Source organism: Lepidothrix coronata, unplaced genomic scaffold, assembly GCF_001604755.1.
Source record: "Lepidothrix coronata isolate B3197 unplaced genomic scaffold, Lepidothrix_coronata-1.0 Scaffold133, whole genome shotgun sequence".
Lineage (NCBI taxonomy): Eukaryota > Metazoa > Chordata > Aves > Passeriformes > Pipridae > Lepidothrix > Lepidothrix coronata.
Window position 1 is genome coordinate 1,650,990 of NW_016690313.1, and position 17,143 is coordinate 1,668,132.

General features: G+C 36.7%; 2 long non-coding RNA genes across 3 annotated transcripts in view; one reads left to right on the top strand and one right to left on the bottom strand.

Moving 5' to 3' along the window:
- LOC108503197 overlaps positions 1-17,143 on the bottom strand; it is a 111,561-nt gene that overhangs the window by 44,171 nt on the left and 50,247 nt on the right. The gene's annotated exons all lie outside the window — the stretch shown is intronic.
- Positions 1,472-12,566, top strand: LOC108503198. Of its 2 annotated transcripts, none has more exons than XR_001876756.1 (5): positions 1,472-1,562; positions 8,194-8,257; positions 9,178-9,250; positions 11,515-11,668; positions 12,459-12,566. It is a non-coding gene; the product is annotated as an uncharacterized LOC108503198 (long non-coding RNA). The 2 variants fall into 2 exon arrangements; XR_001876757.1 differs by having other exon boundaries at positions 11,547-11,668.

Below are 17,143 nucleotides of genomic sequence, written 5' to 3' on the forward strand. Positions count from 1 at the left end.
TTGGTTCTTCTCTCTACCTTGCCATTATTTATCTCCACATACATAAAAATGCTGAAGAGTGCTCACTATACACACCTTCTTACTGCCTTTAAACATTATGCTTGCTCACATCTGCAATGCTGCAACGATCACCCAATGGAATTAAAAATTCTTGATGGGTGAGACTCCTTTTCATGAACAAAATACAAATAGGAATTTTGCCCATCTCAAGATGTTATGATATTCATCCTCAAACTTGTGATTTAAAGCAAAAGAAGTACCTTTTATAATTCATAAGAACATCTTTTTCAAAGTATATACTTATTTCACAAGCTAACAGTCTAATTCTGATTTCAGTTTCCTCTTCTGGGGGCTGAGGGTAGGCACCTCCTTCAAATGAAAACTGGGATCAAGCCAGTCACAGTCTGGCTTCAACTGTGTACAGGGCTTGAAGGATTGAACCTTTGGCTTTTGACCCTTTAATAAGTAGGTTGGTAGCAGCAGTGGAGGGTTATAGGGTGCAGTGGTGAGCAGCCCATTTTCTGTCAGTGGACAATTCCAGGAGCCAAATTGTGAAACAAAACTAACTCACTCTGGGCTTTCCTCCTTATTTTGTTCCATGGAGGTAATTAATGACATTTAATGATAGTTGTCTGAACCACAGTGAAATAAGGGTTAGGCTTGATGATCTCAGAGGTCCCTTCCAGCTGATTTTATGATTCTATGATTCTATTAAATACCTCTGGGCACGCTGGCAGGATAAGGGTGCTATGAATAATTGAATAAAATAACCCATGAGCCACTGAAATAACTCTACGTACTTGATTTCATAGGTCAGTACAGAGATTCAGTGTAACAGTGCCTCACAAGAAAATGCACATTGCTATTGAAAAGAGGCATCTAAAGCTGACAATATCAATTCCATCTTATGACTGAAGTTTATAAATAAAATTAATCACAAGAAATTCCTTTGTTTCAAATAAACAAAGTTTTTTTCTATTATTACAAAAAACATTGTTATGAGTAAGAAAAGAGATGGAACAACGAGACAGTTGAAGTGGAGAATCTCTCTTGCTGCCTGCTTTAATTCTCCATGTCAAACTACTGTCCATGACAAATTGTGCTTGAGGGTATTCTGTATAGCTTCACAGAGGTGGTTGAGCTCCAGGGAATCGGCAAAAAAGAAAGAACATTCTCAATTTTATTTTTTATAAAACTGTTTTGGAACTTTAGGGACTGTAGATATCACCTTTGGTACAGTCTAAACATACTTGAAAACTAGGAATATACCTCCATCTGTACAAGTCCTTCTCTCTCTCCCTCTCTGTTTATTCAGACTGTGCATTCACAGTCTGTTCCAGAAGTATTCCTGATGGTTTGTTCCTTTGGTCTCTTTCATAACTCTTTGTTCCAATGGTTTGTTATGTTTATGACATTTGCTGATAAGGCTCTACTCCAGTCCCTCCCTAAGACCCAGCAGAACAGAGCCAAAGCAGGAGAACAAGAGGCTGTTTGCTCACAGACCATTTCCTTCTGGGAAGCCCCGTGCCTCAAATCGGTGTAGTTCACCTAAGACTGTAAAGGTGACTCTTAAACCCTTCTATATAAGGCCAAAATGTACTAGAGCTCTCAGATTTTCTTGAGTATAACTCACTGCAGACTATACATAAAACATAAAATGTTCATATAGGGTTAATGCATATTTTAGTTAATGGTCACTTATTAGAGATCTATCTAAGTCGGAAAGTCAATGGTAACATCTTGCTGGCCAGTAACTTGTAGTGACAGTAGAACTGTTTGGAACATTTTTAGATCTATTAATCATTAGGCAGTAAACTTGTGTGTGCCAAATAAATCTACATATATGAAGCAATCTGGGGTTAGGTCCCTTTCTCCTGTAACACAGCAAAAGAAAATTGTCTAAGGCGATAAAATCTCAGTGAATATTTTTTTAAAGGGCTTGTATCACTGTAAAATACACTGCAAAGTTACTTATTGACAAATCCACCAACTTGTCAGTATTTACTTACATTCTTTCAAGGTCTTACACAGACAATAGAGTGTCAACAGTAGATTTCAACAGCATTGAAGAAATGCTGCCAGAGATCTGATGTGTCTTTGACAAACTCTTTGTCTGAAGTAATCTCAATGACATATCTCAAGAACAACTCTCTGTTTGATCACAGGTGAAATTTTTTTAGAAGAGAAAATTAAATTTAATAAAAATAGTTAAGAATCCCTGAAAGACAGTGGTTTATTTGGTCATACGAAGAGTCGCTCTGGTTTTGATTTTCCTTTATGCTTTTTTTCTGATGTTATGTATATTCTTTCATTTCTTGACAAGTACTAGACTAGTCTGTGACTAGTTTGTGACTGATCAATAAACCTCTACAATGGGAGAAGACTGATGGGATATGGCTGAAGGTGATACACTCATGAAGCTCGGGGAAAAATAGAGGGATGGCTGTCAGGAAATTGGACACAAATGGAACCAGGGGGTGGCCTTGGTTCAACCGAGTGGAACTGGTTATGTGAAAGTTTCTGTCTCAGTTAATCATGAGACTGTGAGTTAGCCAGACTAACATGAGGAAGTATATGCATGGCTCGAACCACTTGTACTGTGGTTCAACTGTCTAGTGCAATTCCTGTATTCTGTGAAGTGTGATTTGCACACGTATTACGATTTCAGAACGTTGTGGATTCGCTCGGCCAAATCAAAATCCTGTATAATGTCAGGTATCTACAAACAAAAATGTCCTCTATTAAACATTCAACCCTCCATGTGTGAAATAACTAGAAGGACCTGGTTGGAGAGTCTTGGAGTTCGACAGAGTTATTTACCTCTTTGATAGTAAAACTTAAGAGTGTCTATTACCTAAAAAGGAGGGGGCTTTTTGCTTCAACGTGATTAATTCCACAGAGAACTCTTTTTTTCTCCTTTTTGGTTAAATGCTACCATAGTGATCTCTGTTTAGCTGGTATTAGACTTCAACTTGTGTGTAGAAGACAGGCAGACCATGCTAAGTGCCACATGAATCACAGTCCTTCATTTGATCTCAACATTTTTAGGCATACTATTAAAAAATGTCAGATTTGGAAACCTTTCATTTGACATTTATCTGAAAAACCACAACGTAACTGTATTTAAATGTCAAATGAGAATAAAGCTGTATTCTTATCTGTATAAATATCAAATGAATGGTTGTTTCCTCTGATATTTGAGGTTCTGAATGGGTAGAGGCCAAGTGAGGTGGATCCCCTGACAAAGGTTGATATTGCAGAATTCTGCAGTAATACCTCACACCTGAACCCTGGGGTTTGTTGCCCCAAGTGCTCAAGGTAGTGACAGGAACAGAATCTTTCTGAGGCAGCTGTACCTTTAGCCAACATAACACTTTATTCCTATTTCCTTCCCCAAATTCTGCTTTTACATTACATGATTCAGAGAAGGAATACCACTTTCCAGGGGAGCACTCAATTCACTAAACTATTCTTTGTTTTATAGGATGCCTCATTTTCACACTTGCTGAAGTAGAACTGCAAAACACAGTTAAAAATGAAGTATATTTGAATAGGCCCAGTAGAGAGATAAATTAATATATCTAAATTTTGTATGCCTCTCAGATTAATGGGTCTGCTTTTTCTCAGGTACCAGCAGAACAGAATTAATACCCAAGTAAATTTTTTGTTAGCCACCTCATATGTAAGAATATTGACTGCATTATGGGTAATCTAATATTATTAAATTAACTATAAGGATCTCAAAAAAATTGAAAATGTGTACTTTGATACCTAAATAGGTCCAAAAGTCAGCTTGTCCATGAATAACAGAATCACTGAATCATAGAATCATTTAGGTTGGAAAAGACCTGTGGGATCATTGACTCCAACCTTTGACTGATCACCACCTTGTCAACCAGAACATGGCACTAAGTGCCACATCCAGTCTTTTCTTGAACACCTTCAGGGACGATGTCTACACCAACACCCTGGGCAGTCCTTTCCAATGTTTAACAATCCTTTCTGTGAAGAAATTCCTCCTGATGTCCAGTCTGAACCTCCCCTGGTGCAACTTGAGACTATGTACCCTTGTCCTGTTACTGATTGTCTGGGAGAAGAGACCAACCCTCACCTGTCATCGAGCTCCTTTCAGATGGTTGTAGAGAGGGATAAGATCTCCCCAGAGACTCCTTGTTTCTGGGCTGAACAACCCCAACTCCCTCAGCTGTTCCTCATAGGGCTTACCCTCTAGACCCTTCCCTGGCATTGTTGCCTGTCTCTGGACGTGCTCCAGCATCTCAGTGACTCTCTTGCAGACTTGAGGTGCCGCCTCACCAGTGCCAACTACAGGGGGACAATCACTCCCCTGGTCCTTCTGATCACAATATTCCTGATACAGGCCAGGATGCCACTGGTCTTGGACACCTGGCCATGCTGCTAGCTTGTGTTTAGCCAGCTGTTGACCAAACAGCACTAGATCACTCACCTTGGGAACCAAAAGATTATTGTATGGGTCAATAAATGAAGCAAACAAAGTCTTCCTCTAAAACATAAAAGAACTCCTAATTTTGGTATCCATATGTTAAGTATCCAAAACATAAATATATCCTATCCATAGCCATAATTAAACCGCTAAGTGGAAAATAAATCGAAAGGACCATTTTCTATAAATGTATATAGTATTCCCATGTGATATCCTAAATATATTGGTGGAATTCCTAATGCTATTATAAAACTGGAATTGTTGAATTCACAGTTCCAACTGTTGATTCTCTTACGCACTGTAAGTGGAGACTGTAAAATTTAAACATTATAAGGATTTCTATTTTACAACACCTTTCTGTTTCAAGTACATTAAGATACTGTAATTATATAATTATAGTACTCAAAGAAAGTGGAGTTCAGAAAAAGGCTTCTATATCATCTCATTCCCAAAATCACTTCCTCACCTACCTGGCAGGTAAATCACATTATGCCTTTCCCCCTCCATCAAAAAAAACCCCCAAACCAAAGCAAACCAAACCAAACAAACAAACCCAAGCAAACAACAACAACAACAACAAAACCCACCAAAAAAATACCAAATACCAGACTTCAGAAGACTTCCAGGAAAAAACCCTTAACATTCCAGCAGACCCTCTGTTCTGTGCCTTATGTAGCAGTCCTTTCACTTATCCATAGCAATATGCTAGAATAATGCTTTAAACATGAAAACCCCTCCATAGTCAGTTCCTTAGCAGTATCTTAGGAGATTTAGAGCTGAGAAGAGCCACCTCAAACCTTTCCTTTCAGTACTATCTTCTTTTCCATTCACTCATCAGAAGCAGGATTCTTTTTATATTGCTGGGACTGCATTGCCTGGAAAACCATGATACACTCTTTGGAGTCTAAAATGTACGTCCAGGTGTCTTGTCTTGAGCACCCAGAGCTAAAGGAGGGCTCTCCCTGCAGCCTGCCTGCAGCAAGTTGTGCCAGGAATCACTCCTCAGACCTACACCCAGGACAACCCCGGCATTAACCCAAGCAAGGTATTCCTCTCGGTGACAGGGAACCTAAAACTCAACCATGTAATGCTGCTTAGAGATCCCCAAAGCTGCTTGCAATTTCTCATCTTGAGGCTTTGCATAAAACAATAGTTTTTTTCTTAATTTCCCTGAAATCCTACTCCTGCACAAGCAAGGGAATTTAGGTTGGATTCATATAGTCAGTAAAAAACTTATGGTATACTTTTCAAGTAACCAGTGAGTAAGGATGACGTAGAAGGGCCTAGATACGAGCTGGAGTCTCTTCTTCCCCAGAAGATATATAGTCAATTCAACTTCTTTCTCTATTCCACTCTGCAAACACGGGAAGATGTGTGAAATGAACAAAGTATGTGTATATAAGCATGACGGGTAAAGAGTGTTGATGTTGAACCTGAAATGAAACTAAGGAAAGCATATGAAGTGTGAAACATATGGCAATGCATATGTATGAAGTTTGGATCAGGATATGCATCACAAAATAGTAATAGGTTTTTATTCTGGGAGAAGAGAGTGATAAATCAAAGGGGAATAAGAACCTCACACTAAAAACAAGAGAAGCTGGAATCTCCTTCCTCTTAGCTGTTTGGCATTTCCTCTTGAAAGAAGCGGAGGAAGTATTTAAATATTTTATAACCTTCATTATTGGAACATACATCTCTTTATTACATTTTTGGAAGCATGTGTTCTATTTGAAATCAGTATGGATGTATAAATATTTTTAGGAGATGATTATTCTCTGTATGTAGGTGGAGAAGAACATCGAAGAGATCTTGCTTTCGTGAGTAACAGAGCAGCTGGCATTATCCTTCCTTTCCCTCTGCCTCCCTGGCCAAGGGAAAACACCTCATATCCTCAACTTTAATTCCCAATATAAAATAAGAAATGGTTTTGGCTTCCCTCTTTCCATCTGCTTCTCCAGGTAATATTAAAATTACATCTGCTATGTTTGCAATTCTTTTACCAGGTCATTGTTGAAGTGTAGGGAAAATGAAAAGGAATGGCATGGAGCTATCACAGAACTGTAGGAAATAGAGGAAGAAAAGATCTTTAGTCTACTTCCCTGCCTAAATATCTGATTTGTTATGAAATACATTTAGTCATAGTCAAAAGTGTTTCCTAATCTTCTGTATCCTTTACACATAAGCATCCAGGTTCAGATGCTTAACAGGAGAAGCAGCTCCTTTTTATCTAACATGACCACACAACCATGAAGATTAGGTACAACTGCCAATCTGTGGCAATTCAATGCCCTCTGTTTTTCCCCTTCTGTATTTAGGCAGTGATAGTGAAAATGAAAATGTCCACTAGAGGTGCTGAAAAAAAGAACATACTCCCCAGTACTGGTAGAATATAAACTTTGGAAGGGCTCAAGTCCCCGAAAGGTATTCAAGATCATTATTGGGAAAAATCTCCAAAGACTTTATCCCTGCTCTGTATTGAGATGTGGCAACAGAACAACAGACTCAGGAGATATTATGTCTCTAGTTTATCCAGCTGAAGCCTTAATATCTTTAAATCTGGGGTTTTTTCTTATATTTTTTTAAGACATTCAACAAAGTCCAAAGCTCGGATGGCTCACAAACCTATTCTGTTCAACTCTCCTGTGTACTGTACTCCTGCCTGCATATTTTGTTTGCATGCATTAAAAGAACCAGATTTGATGGAACAGCACTGAACTGTTCCACCTGAAAATCTGGCCCAAGGTCTTCTCTAAGAAACCACTGCAGAAACATAACAACTTCATCTTTTTAGAAAAGCATAAGCTCCTTCTCTCATTGTTGCTCATGGGTAACAGAAAAGGACAACTGTATAAATCTCACCAGAAAAAAAAGAAATAGTCATGATTCAGAAAAGGTTTGAGACAGGATGAAAGGGAAAGTAGAATATAATCAAGCAACAAAAGAAATATCATTATTCTATTATTTTCAGCAAATTATTTCTACTAGAAGACTATGATTACTGGAGCAAAGTCTCCATAATAAAACTGACCATGGTTCACACTGCAGAGTATTTTCTAGTTGCTTATGTTCTCACATAATTCAAAATATTTGGATTTTCTTCTGAAGACTAACTCAGCATAATTCAGGCAAATAGAGATGGCCATGAAGTCTTCAAGTTAGTTGAGTATTTCATTTGATAAATAGATAAATATATTTAGCTGCAAACAGATTGCAAACTATTTTGCTGTCTTCTTACTTGTTTGACATCAAAACCTTAACATTAAATATGAACATAAATGAAATTTAAAACTGGATTCAATCATTAGAAAAATGTGTAATATAAAATTTCTACTTTCCTCATGTAGTTTGTTTTGAGAAAGATGGTGATCAGCTTCATAGAGAATGATGAATCTCAATTTTGAATGGCCTGTATGCTTTGGAGTTCTGCTGCAGTTTTTGCTTTGGCTCCTTATAAACATTTGGGTAATAAACAAATTTTTAATCTATAACACTGTTTGGAATTTTGAACGATGTCACATTCACTGCTCTTTGAACTACATGCTTGGATAGTAGCCATGGAAATCTGCAGGTAGTGAGCTGCTTCAACAAGCACTCTGAAAAGTCTCTAACACTTGTGTGTCTTATTCTCAGCAAACAATAAAACAGAGTGGCTCAGATTAAATAATCATTTCAGACTTCTTTACTCTTCTTAGTAACTTACTTAGTCCTCACTTTTTATGCCTTTCCAGGATTTTTGCAGTCACTGTTTTGGCCATTTCTACTGCCTCCACTTTCCATTATGTCTCCTCCCAGGTAAAAAACAACATACAAAACCTAAAAACCCAGTTACAATATGTAACTAACAAAACTACATCCACTGTACTTTTTTTCCCCCTTTTGTTTGCATGATGCCAAGCCTATTATTTTCATTTGTAATCTTAAGACATCTGGAGATAAGGAACATGTCTTTTATACTCATACAGCTCCAAACACAACAGGCATTAGACACTGATTAAACCCTACTGTCATATAACTACTTTATCATTGTCATCCATACTAAACAAATACATTTGCTTGAAACTAAGCATGTTGAATGAGCAACAACATTTAATAGAAGCTTTTACTTCACCACTAACAGGCACGTTAAACAAATGACACTGATGTAAATCTGGAATGATCCTATTATTTTTAGTGGAGTTAATCCAGACTGATATAAATGTTAACTGAGAACAAAAAAGCATGGAATCCACAGGGAAAAAAATAGAATAAATGCGATTTAGATATGCATATTTATTTTGCCCAGGTTGCAGAACAGACTCAAGGCAATTCTCTAGAATGCAAAGCCTTCTGATAATCCTGTACCACAATTTACTTCAATTTTAGAATAGTTATTCATTGCCTTTCTGCAGATGGACATGTTAATTAAGTTGATTTTGATTAATATATTATTTATAAACCCACAGTACTAAAAGGTCACGAACTGCAAAGTCTTAATTTCTTGCGATTTTGATTCCAAACTATTTATTAGACAGGGCTACAAGAAAGAGCTGGCTGCCTGTGGGAGAAGTGTCACTTGCTGGTCATTTGAATCCAATTATGAAGCACGTACATGCAGAACATTCCAAAATAGTATCACTGTCGCTATGACTGCATTTCCCTTTAGTCTTCATATTGTTACATTACCCAACAGGAATTGCATCGAGCTTTTGTTTCTTTTTCTATCCTTTTTGAAGGCAGCCTAGGAATTTCCTGATAGAGTTGAAATGGAGCAATAAGTACAGATTTTCCTGAGTGTCCCACAGACACGTAAGTCATTTGGTTCATATGTGGGTGGTCTTTGACTTATTCAGCGAGCTCTGCTGTAGACTCTCAAACACATCCAACCCAATTAGATGGATGCACAGTATGGTCTTTACAAAATATCATTCAGCCATGTATCCTGCAACAAGCAATTACAAGTCATCTTCAGGGCATTGATTTATTTCTCATTGCCCTACCAATTTAACGACCTTATGATTTATACTGATTATGGAAGTCTCTCCTTGGCAAGCAAAGTAATTATACATCAATCTCAAATTCTTTAAGGGAAGAAAAATGTTTATTTTCTGTCTGCATAATCAGTTTTATGTCATTTCTAATGGCATGACTCCCACATGCACTGAAGATGTATGTAGTAACTTCTATTGTCTCACAGAATGTCAATTGTAAATGCAATTTGACAACGGGCTTAACTTCCATTGTCTGATTGTTTGGCATTGTGTAACAAGGATGGTTAAGTCCTCTGCTTGGAAATGCATGTATTGCCCTAGAATAAAACAATGGACAAATTCTGGGGTCCAGTCATGAGGCCCTACAGTAAGAAAATTAGCAGGCTTTAAGTACATTTAAATATCAACTGTACAAACAGAGGTTAAGGAGCAACAGGATGGATCATGCCTCAGAACAAAAAGGGTGAAGCACATGACCTGTCAGTGCCCCTTCTGCTACTGTTTTTCTGTAATTGCTTGATTTAGAATAGGGATTCCAGCTTACTGTGTGTGAGTTTATTTTGAAAGAAAACAGGTTTTATTGGGTTTTAGTAGGAAAACTCTAAGTAGCATTACATTAGTTGCCAGACTAATATGTCCTATGTGGGCTTCTGGAAAGCTTGTATTATTTGATTGTGGGTTTTTTGTTTTGGATATTTGTTTGGTTGGTTGGTTGGTTTGTTTTGTAGAAAACAGAAGGTTCTTAAAACCTGAAGACCAAGGAGAGGTTAACATCCAAGGAAACTGAGTTTTACAGATGTGCCAGTGAGTTCCCCAAATTTTACTCCTTCTAAGCCTTGCTCCTCAAAAATTATTCACACACAGTAGGCCAAATCACTGCTGAAGCCATCTTATCTTTTTCATTCTCTCCTCCCAATCACTGGAGATTGATTCACAGGTATCCTCTATCAATAACCTTTATACACTAAAAGCCACAGTAAGATGATGAAGGAAGAATCACCATTCACAAGAGTTAAATGAATGATAGTGATGGTTCAAGTTGGGTACAGAAATGAAGGCAGTGAAGTTCCAGTGTGTCCAACATACAGCATCGGTGATACAAGCAAGATTTCAGAATTATTCCTGTACATGCATTCAAGTTACTTGAAATAAAACTCTTCCACTCTATGCCAAAAGATTTTGGATTTTACAGCTAAGCCTCTGCTCTTTACCCATTTGTCTCTTGTGGTGAAGTTGAGAAAGAAAATCTAGACAAATTGACAAATCCTCTTTTTCCCTAAAACACGAAATTACATGTTTTTAGAAATGACACATCACATACAACTTTTAAATCCTGAAAAGGAAAACCTTCATAGTTTCTTAATGCAACACTACCTGTCATTTGACTAGGCTGGTACAGAGACGACATGTGAGTGGCTCCCACTACACCTTTCATTACAGACAAAAGCTTATTTTCTTCCTAAATCTTTAGGATAGAGCAATTTTTTTATTAAAAAAACCACAAACAAACACAAGCAAACAACCAAAAACCAACCAAAAAACCCCCAACCAACCAACAAAAAAGAACCCACTAGTTCTTAATTAGAAATGAGACCAAAATTTCTGATTTAAACTACTTACTTCCTCCCATGCAAAATGATTTAGGTAGAGCAGAAGACCAACCCTGAAGGGTTTTTTTCCTCACATTCTCAACACTACCAGTTTCAAACACCTAAATAAATACAACACTTAAGGGTAGCCTCTTCTATGGTAGACCGCCCACATCCAGGTAGGTTGCCTTTGGACTTCACCACCTTCTGGGCCCCAGGTGGTGCCCTGTTGCCATAATGCATTATTATTATTATTATTATTGCACACTTTTAAAATTTCAAAGTGCCTGTAATAACACAATGGCTTCATTGCAACCTACCAGAGAGACTGATTATGTAGCACAGAACTGAGGTGACCGAAGGGGCTGAGGGAGTGGCATGAGGGGGCATGTGAGGGTGCTAAACATTCCAAGATAGTTTTTTTAAAAGACTGCGTAGGTAGAGGAAGCTAAATCTGATGCACTGATTTGATTCATCCTGCTTTATTTGGGAGGACTCCAATTCCAGCTTTTGAATGATCCACAGTAAACCAAGGAACTGAGTGAATGACCAGGGATCCAGTGCTTCAGCCTGCTTCCTGGCCATCATTAACAGCTGAGACAATCCCTGTGTAACAGGACCTAAAACACATATAGGACACATCCCAGGTCAGAAATTTTAACTTCCTGTTTATATCTTTAACATATGATGTGAAACAATGTCTAGCTCTGAGAAAATATTGCAGTATTAAGAACAACAGTTTTGAATCAGGCCCAAAGAAAGCACAGAAAGAGATACTACAGGACAAAAACCACAAAAAATGGAGACTGAAACCCAAAAAATAGATGCATAGGAAATCAGTCTCAATTTCATTGAATTAAATATCATCAACCAAACAATGTAGAAGTTTTCAGCAGATTAGTTCGTCGTTCACATAAAATTTCTCAAATTTTGGAGTTTCATTTAGTGTTGAGGAAGATGTATAGAAAAATCAATACAGGACAGAGGATGCAGCAAGCCACTGTGTTAATGGGCAATCTTATTAATTGAAGGTTTTCCAGTGGAGTCAGATGATTTCATTTCTATGTTCATCCCATTGGGCCAGTTTAAAATGGAAAACTTCCATGGCTGTTTAACAAACTTGCATTTTAACACAGCTAGATGCAAGGGGATGCACTCAGGAACTACTGTTGTGCACCTTATTTACAGAATGTTTGCAGATAGATGTACTTTGACACTTGGAGTTATCACTACTCCCAAATTGATGCTTTGCTAAGACATTTAATTAATTCTGCCGTTCATAATTTGAAGACAACAGATTAGGAGCAGCGATGTAGTATCTTGTGAGATTAGCAGATTACTAATTTGATTTTGATGGTCACTTTTCAAATGAAATACAAACTAAAAAGAAACCACAAAAATGATGCTACAATTAAAAAATCCAGCCTTTCTTCACAGATTAAAGGCACTACACTGAGAAGAAAGACTGAAGAACTTCATCCTAGTTCATAACCATCCCGATGTTGAAGACTCCTAATGTGGTAGAAAAGAAGTCGAGAAATGAACTCACAGATTTTACTGTGGCAATTTATTTTCGTCCCACTCCTGTTTTGTTTCAGGTTATTTCCCTGCAGCGTAGCCTGTAGAACACAGTGTCTGCTCTTGTCTCTGCAGTTCCACTTCATAATTCAGAATCTTAGCTTAAAATCTACTTTTATGAGTCACTCAAGCTAAAACGCCAGTTTGGTCCACACTGGCTAGGATGGGGATGCACATGCCATTAACTGACTCTATAGTTGGGAGCAAAGCCTTCAAAAAGAAAAAAAAAAGGATCAGGGGAAATAGGGGGCACTGAGAACGCCTTGAGGGTCTGAGGCAAGATTTGACAGTTACTCTGCTCTGATCTTTAACATGTGTCATGGAAGCAGGAAGTAACGAAAGGTATTCTTTTGTGATACTGTAGAAAGAGCATTTTATAAGCAAAATCTATTGTAGGTTTGTGAAAATAACTGCTAGGGAGGCTGAAAATAGCTGGCAATTGCCCATTTTTGCATGCAAGACAGCAGTCTTCTTGGAAAACATATCATGCAAAAATTCCATTCTGAATTTTTTTTTCTAGATTCCAAATATTTGTCACTCCTTTTAAATTAAATTGAGGCCCATTTTATAACAAACCATTAAGTTATTATGTTTAGACTACATATAAAAATACTTCAACTGTATTTTTGTATTTTTCAGATCAGAGTATTTGTGGAATACTATGTATTTACAAATATTTTTTGACAAAGAGGAATCAGTTATTTTCCAAGTATTTTAATACATCTTTAACAATTAGTAAATTCTGACATGAGACTTAAAATAATGGAATGTCTTTGTGGTTCATACATTATCAGAGTGCATTTGGGGAGGTTGGGTGTTACAGCTCATTGTGAATCTCCACAGCCTAGAGATTTGTCAAATTTCATAGACACAGCTAATCACGTATGTACTATTGCATATAATGTGTAAATAGTAGTCTAACAATTTTTTACATTAATTATTAAAATGCATTAGACATCTGAATTCCACATTTAATACATACCACGTCTTGAAATACGTGAATATAATGCCATTTACAGCAGCCTGAAACAGTTATTTCCGCCTACATTTCTGCATTTGTCATCGTCCTTCAAAAATTATTTCCTATACCGTTGATAAATTGCACTGAACATTATTTAGTTCCTGATTTTAGGTAAGTTTTCCTAAAAGACAAACACAGAACCATATTTGTGAGACTATCCTACCTGCTTACCTTTCCCACTTACCTTCCTACCTGTCTTATATTAGGTATTTCTAGGAACCCATCACTTGATACCAATAAGCAAACACAATTTTTTGGGACACGGAATTTCACTATAAAACAAGTCTTTACCCTGTAGGATTTTTTTCCTTTTTCTGTGGTTCACTCAGACCTCCCATACAGCACTTGGACTTCTGCAGATTCCCTCACCCTTTATCACAGAAATGCTTCATACCCCAAGTATACAAGACCTAAAAGTGGAATGTTTTGCAGATGCACTGAAGAGAGAAAAGAAAACACAACAGAATTTAAAAACATACTTGAGATCTGAACAGTGATTCACCAGTTATTTTTATGTTGGAAACAGAATTTATACAAAAGTTAAGTATGTCCCATGATGCTCAGGTATGTGGTCCTTGCAAACATTCATGAAGATGGGAGACAAGGAGAAAAAAATGCCAAATTCTTAATCTGCTATTTCTCCCATCCTTTGTCTCTGTAAATTGTACAAGTATGATATAGAAAACTATGAGAACAACTGTGATGTGTTTTTCTTGTGGATCTTGTTTTTGGGTTTGGATGCAGTTTTTATGTGGGTTTTGGTGGTGGTTTTAGTTCTTTTGTTTTGTTTTGCTTTGCTTTGTTTTTTTAATACTAATGACAGTCCTAATCTTGACAACTTCAAACTATTTTATCATGAAAAATATAAGAAGGTTTGTTTATGTTGGAAATGTCAGGGCTTTTGGGAAGAAAACTCGAAAAACAGATGTTTGTCATTTGAGGTTACATTGTAAGTAAACCAATGGAACTAATATTACCTATATATTATTACTTAAAAAGAAGATCTTCTTCCCACCTTTGGCTTCACTGATTGGATAGTGCCTATATTCCAACCCTATGCATTGCCTCCCTGTCAGCATAAGTTTCCTCTTTCCAGGAAATTGGAAAGCAGTGTTAACATAAATTTAAAGGGACCATCCTCAAACCTCCAATGAACAGAGATTGCCAGAGGCATTGTTGTTCTTTACATGCAGGAATTTGCCTGTATTCCATTAGTTTTGCCTGATCAGAAATGTAGCCCATCTCACAGTTAGTATGAAAACACATTCCTGCATAACAGGTTCATGTTGTTTTACGTGAGCTCACAATAGTTCCCTGAAAAAGTGAAGTTTAGCACCAGTGGAATTCAAATTAAATTACAGGTTAGCAATTCCAGAAAATCTGTGAGGAGCACATACAGACTAATGCCATTCCTTGAGAAGGACTGGACAAAGTAGAGCATTTGTACAGGTATCAGTAGCATCAGGGAAAGGGCAGTGGCCTACCAATGTTTATGCTTCTTGGACAAGGCCAGTTTGAGGAACATAAAGACCACCAAACTGCACCCAATTTATCATTTACCAAGTACAGATTCAGAACTGTTACAATCACCAACAAATGATAAATGTAAATCCCACACTATAAGAAATTTATATTGTCTTTATAGATTTTTATCCCTATGAAATCCTGGGCTTGTTTACAGAGGGAAATTAATGTGGAGTAAGTCACACTAGAATGGTTAAGCAGGCTGCTTTATTAATATATCACTCTTAGAAAATATTATGATACAAAAATTTTTAACAATGTCTTACTTTAGGGAGTTAGTGTATTGTTGCTAGCTCATAACAAGTTCTGTTCTTAGCCTTCTGTGAATCAGTTTGCCTTTGTAGAGCAGTCCAAAGTCTATTCCACAGTTACATATAAAAATAGGTGGTCTCATTAACCATTAAGGAGCTGGCATTTTTTGATTGCCAACAAGTTCATGATCCATGTTGACTCACAATACAGAGGCTGTTTAATATCTATACAAGCCTCTAGCAGGCTGAGATATAAGGTATTTTTATTACTTTAAAACTCTAATCATATAATGACATGAGTTCTTCAGCTTGAGTGTAAAAATGCATTGGATAAAAGTTGTGAATCTTTGTGTCCTTCGTTGTTTTGTATACTATTACTGTACCCCTTCTTAGCCATCATTTATCAAAGACACCCAACATTTTCTGTTTCTCTGCATGTTGACCATTTGATGTTTACACTTGCTTTTACTGTTAAGATCTGAACTATTCTTCTCGTGCCTCAGTGCCATTGTTGACTCCTGTTTGAAAACACCTCTGCAAACAAGTATCTAAACACTGTATGTCATAAATGTTGTCCTGTGATGAATTTTTCTATAGTTAAAATTATCATATGCAACTAGTAAGTTGATCAACTCAGCTCTGTACCTGACTAATCCAACCATGGGATTTAGAAAACTTAGGTTAAAAATTAATTGAATGCATGTAATGATTTTCTACAAAGACAATACTAAAAGGCAAAAAACCAAACTGTTTTAATTGCTTGCAATTATAATAGTAGGAAAACTTCTTGTCAAAGAATTTGGTATTTTATTTTAGTATCTATACAGTTACTTTTCAGCAGTGAAGTAAAATAATTTAATGTTATTACAACAATAACTGACAGTGTTAAACATATTCCAAACCAAACAAAAACGTCCTTTTTTCTGATGACAGAATGTTGTAAATTACTAAAGAGAACTGTATGCACATTGGTACAATGCTTTTTAAGGACAATCCAAGTAATCTAAATTAATAAATTTCTAAATTACTGACAGAATTGGTCCACGTTTAAAAACAAATATTTATATATATATATATATATATATATATATATAAATGCTTAAATGGGACTACATGTGTATGTGGGGGGAGGAATATTAAAAGAAAATAATAAGCTTTTAATGCAACATGACACCAGTCACACAGTGCTATCATCTGCCATGGAATTACCAGGCAAAATATTTGAAGTACCTGAAACCAAATTCTAATATATATTTAGGCACTGTTGTAGCTTTGGCCTTTAAAATTTGATCTCTGATTCTCAAAAACTTTTATGTTACGTGCCATTGAGTTTTCGTATAGGAAATTTCACTTTGGATCTTTGCTTCAGAAAATTGATTTAAATTTTTTTATACCATTTTTACAAAAACACGTCACTAATAAGAACTGGTGTCGACTGTAATATTCTTTTGGATCTTTTCTGTGGATTTTTAAAGCAGGTAGTATGTCTGTTAGCTTGCTGCCAAATTAGTCCATCAACCTAAAAAGATGTAGCAAGTTAGAGTCCCTTTTTACCTCGGTTATACCACAGGCCTGTAGAACAAGAACTTCATTTTTAAGGCCAGTTAAATCTTGTTATTAACATAAACCATCCCTCTAAGTGTATGAGCAAAGTCACTCTAAAATGGCCTAATTTTTTACCTCTTTGATGACTGGAGTGTAAAAGTGTTTCAACAGAGATGCAATTCTTCTTGTAAAGTGAAGAGATG